Here is a 5,002-nt window from a genome sequence, read left to right on the forward strand (position 1 = left end):
GGCTCTGATCCTCAGAATCTGATTTTCTTTAAATTCAATCATAGAGGGCATCAACTTATGATCATCAAGTTGCATCTGTGAGGCTGGGACACACTCTCTCTCCAATTGTGTTACTTTAGGTTCAACAGCAACAACTTTCTCCCTAGCCTTCTCCGCAGTTTGCCATGTCAGAGTAGAATCCTGTATAAACTTCTGAATAGTTTCTGTATTAGTAGTCACTTTTTGTCCCAAATTATCAATTTTGGTAGTTGCCACATCCACCTTCTTCTAAGCTGTTCCAGTGAATCACTTATCTTACTTAAAACAACCACTAAGGCCTCTTCTGTCGACATTCTTAACCAATTCAAGGTCAATAATAATAATAATAATAATAATAATAATAAATTTTATTTATATCCCGCCCTCCCCAGCCGAAGCCGGGCTCAGGGCGGCTAACAACACCAAAATAGTGCGACATTATAAAAACATTATAAAAATTAATTAAAATCAAGATTGATGGCAGCCATAAAGTTTTGTAAAGGTTGCCAGAGGAGGGAGTCAGGCTGCGCCCTAACCAAAGGCCTGGCGGAACAGCTCTGTCTTGCAGGCCCTACGGAAAGATGTCAAGTCCTGCAGGGCCCTTGTCTCTTGTGACAGAGCATTCCACCAGGTTGGAGCCGCAGCCGAAAAGGCCCTGGCTCTAGTTGAGGCCAGCCTAACCTCTCTGTGGCCTGGGACCTTCAAGGTGTTTTTGTTTGAAGACCGTAGGTTCCTCTGTGGGGCATACCAGGAGAGGCGGTCCCGTAGGTACGAGGGTCCTAGGCCGTATAGGGCTTTGAAGGTTAAAACCAGCACCTTAAACCTGATCCTGTACTCCACCGGGAGCCAGTGCAGCTGGTATAGCACCGGATGAATGTGATCTCGCAGCGAAGACCCCGTAAGGAGTCTCGCTGCGGCATTCTGCACCCGCTGGAGTTTTTGGGTCAGTCTCAAGGGCAGCCCCACGTAGAGCGAGTTACAATAATCCAGTCTGGAGGTGACCGTCGCGTGGATCACAGTAGCTAGGTCAGGGCGAGAGAGGTAAGGAGCCAACTGCTTAGCTTGGCGGAGATGAAAAAATGCCGCCTTTGTAATAGCTGCAATCTGCGCCTCCATGGAGAGGGAGGTATCGAAGATTACACCCAAACTCTTAACGGACGGTGCTGGCACTAATTGCACCCCCGCAAGAGAATCCCAGAATCTCACGGCTTTTAAGCTTGCAGCTGGAAATTCCCCCAGCTCAGCTCTTGTAACAGTTTCAAAGGCTTCCTCTAGAGGGAAACAGTTTCTATTTGTCTTGATCCTTTTAAACACGGTTCAAACATTAAAGTTAGTTTCAATTTTCATTTACTTTTACTCCTTTTTAAATGCAGAAGGAGACAGTGGAAACAAAATATTTCTCTTCTTTAACTAGCTGTCAGCAAATGTTCTATTCACAGTCAATGAACATTCCAAAAACATCAGTCTTACTAGCAGCCCGTTTCAAGGTTCAGAGAGGTGGTATTTTAAGTTCTTCACTCTCTCCTGCAGGTTTACACAGTCTAAAACTTCCCCCCTCTTTTCCTGCTTCCAAGGGGGGTTTAATGATTTTAATCGATGAAAATTTAGTCCTTTACAGAAGGCTTTCCAAGACTTTAGCTTGCAACCTCTTTGCTTCAGTCTATTTACAAAAGGGGAAGGCGGACTTCCTGTTTTAAACCTCCCCGTTTCGGTGCCAAATTAAGACTTTTAAAGATCCAATACTCCGCTCTACTCACGGGTAGTTGTTTTAAGATCAAACTGTCCACAGGAAAAAGTCAGTGCTCTCCGGCAACAGCAATGCGGCTTCGCTCTGTGAAAGAAGCAGTCAATTTGAAGCACCGCGCCGCTCACCCCACGTCACTTGTTGTTGTTGTTGTTGTTTAGTCGTTTAGTCGTGTCCGACTCTTCGTGACCCCATGGACCAGAGAACGCCAGGCACCTCTGTCCTCCACTGCCTCCCGCAGTTTGGTCAAACTCATGCTGGTAACCTCGAAAACACTATCCAACCATCTCGTCCTCTGCCGTCCCCTTCTCCTTGTGCCCTCCATCTTTCCCAACATCAGGGTCTTCTCCAGGGAGTCTTCTCTTCTCATGAGGTGGCCAAAGTACTGGAGCCTCAGCTTCACAATCTGTCCCCACGTCACTACAGATCCCCAAAATCGGGTTTCCCTGCGAGTAGGGGAGGCGCAAAAGGTGCCAGCCGAATCCCAGGTTCACAGGCTTCACCCGCCTGTGATTTTTAGTGGGTCTCCGCCTTCGCCGTGGTGGCCAGACCCGGATTTCCACGAAGCAAATTCCTCCCGATCAGAGGAATTCCGCCATTACCGGAGGCTCTAACCCGGAAGTCTCCATGAACAATATATTAAGAGGAGGTAGGATACCAGAGACATGGAAAGAGGCCCACATTATGATGATCCCTAAACCGGACACGGATAAATTAAATATCAAAAACTATAGACCTATATCACTATTAAACAACGATTATAAAATCTTCGCAGAGGTGATGGCAAACAGACTCAAAAAATGCCTAGTAAATTTAATACATAAAGATCAAGCAGGATTCCTCCCAAATAGGTTACTCAAAGACAATGTAAGGCATATCATAAACATCATTGAATATCTGGTGTGTAAGAATGAGATACCTGTGGTGCTGATTTTCATCGATGCAGAGAAGGCATTCGACAATGTCTCATGGCTGTTCTTATTAAAAAGTATGGAGAAAGCAGGGCTAGAGGGCAAATTTATGGAAGGAATAAAATCGATTTATTCGAACCAATCTGCTAAACTGATTATAAACAATAATCTAACAAATTCATTTAAGATTGAAAAAGGAACAAGACAGGGATGCCCTCTATCCCCGCTTTTATTCATTATGGCATTAGAGGTAATTACGAACAAAATAAGAGCAACACCAGAGATTCGAGGGATCAAAGTTGGAACGAAGGAATACAAACTAAAAGCGTACGCAGATGATCTGATGCTATCCCTAGAAGAACCGCAGAAAAGTGTTAGTAAGGCCTTGGAGATATTAGAAGAATATGGCAAACTATCCAGTTTTAAATTAAACAAATTAAATACAAAAATGTTGACTAAAAATTTGGGAAAAGATGAAAGAGAAAAACTGGAGATACAGAATGGAATCAAGGTGGCTAAAAAAATAAAATATTTGGGAATTTGGCTAACCACAAAAAACATAAATTTAATTCAGGATAATTATTCCACAACATGGAAGGAGATTAAAAAAGATCTAGACACGTGGAACAGAGTAAAACTTTCATGGGCGGGAAGGATGGCGGCAATAAAAATGAACATACTCCCAAGAATGATATTTTTGTTCCAAAACATCCCAGTGATTAGAGGTTCCTCAATGTTTAAAGACTGGCAAAAAACTCTTTCGAAATTTATATGGCAAGGGAAAAGACCGAGAATTAGATTCAAATTACTTACAGATCGGAAAGAAAGAGGGGGATTCTCGTTACCCAATCTGAAATTATACTTTGAGGCCTCCTGCCTCTGCTGGATCAGAGATTGGATTAATTTGGAAGACACCAATCTGTTAGACTTAGAAGGCTTCAACAACAGATTCGGTTGGCATGCCTATTTGTGGCTAAATAAAGAAAAGGTACATAAAGGTTTTTCAAACCACATTATTAGAGGGCCACTATATGAAGTTTGGGAGAAAAATAAAAAAACTTCTGGAATGGAAAACACCCCGGTGGTATCACCAATTGATATTTTAACAACCAAAAAGGCAAATATGGAAGGAGACTGACATATGAAGACCTACTGACAAGATCAGAGAGTGGATGGAAATTGAGAACATATGAGGAGTTGAAAGACAAATTAACAGGCTGGCTGCAATTTCATCAAATAAACGCAGTATGGAAGGAAGACAAAAAAGTAGGGATAAACGAGAAAAAATCTAAATTTCAGATAGAAATAATTGAAGGTAAATCCAAGTTATTATCTAAAATGTATAACATTTATGGACTAGTGGAATGAAATTCACGGCATGTGTCTTACTCAGAGAAAATTTGGAAAAAATGATGTATAGGTGGTACATCACACCGGCAAAACTAGGGGAAATGTACAAAACAGGAAATAAGGCTTGCTGGAAGTGTAAAATCAAAGAAGGCAATTTCTACCATATGTGGTGGACCTGTGAAAAAATGAAGAAGTTCTGGGAACTTATTTATAATGAGTTAAAAAAAATATTTAAATATACCTTCCCTAAAAGACCAGAGGCCTTCTTACTAGGAATAATTGGGGATGAAGTAAAAAAAGAAGATAAGACATTATTCCAATATGCCACAGCCGCCGCTAGAATATTAATTGCACAAAATTGGAAAAGTCCAAATACCCCAACGATCAGAGATTGGCAAACAAAATTATATGAATATGTTGATTTAGCAAAAATGACACAAAAAATCAGAAACCAAAAAAATACAAAGTTTATTAGTGACTGGGATAAATTTATGGTATACATTGAAGGAAACTATAGAGACCTAAAAACTATAGCAGGTTTGATATAAGTCTTACGACGCGTAAACCATTAACAATTAATAGCTGCAGAAAAAAGAAAGAATTTTTATTAAGAAGCCCGAAATCGGGAAGGAAGGAGGTCAATGGGTGCGTAGAGGAAAGGTTTAAATATCTAAATATATAAAGATTCAAGGAAGAAGACAAATAACTGTAATGGGTGTTATTTTTGTGCTATGTATGGATATTTCTTTTGAATTTGTTGATTTGTTTTTTTTTCCTTTTTGTTTTTTTTTAAGAGAAACTCAATAAAAATATTTTTTTTTAAAAAAAGAGAGACATGGCCTGGGGCTCAGGGGGCATCTCGGGGATGCACCTGTCTGTGATGGGACAGTCCTCTCCGTACAATACCTCTTGCAGGATGTCTGTAGGCTTCACTTTTGCAAACAGCTTAGCAGGACGTGAAGCAGAGTCCACATCCTCT

The sequence above is a fragment of the Podarcis melisellensis genome (assembly GCF_964234715.1).
Source record: "Podarcis melisellensis genome assembly, chromosome: W".
Taxonomy (NCBI): domain Eukaryota; kingdom Metazoa; phylum Chordata; class Lepidosauria; order Squamata; family Lacertidae; genus Podarcis; species Podarcis melisellensis.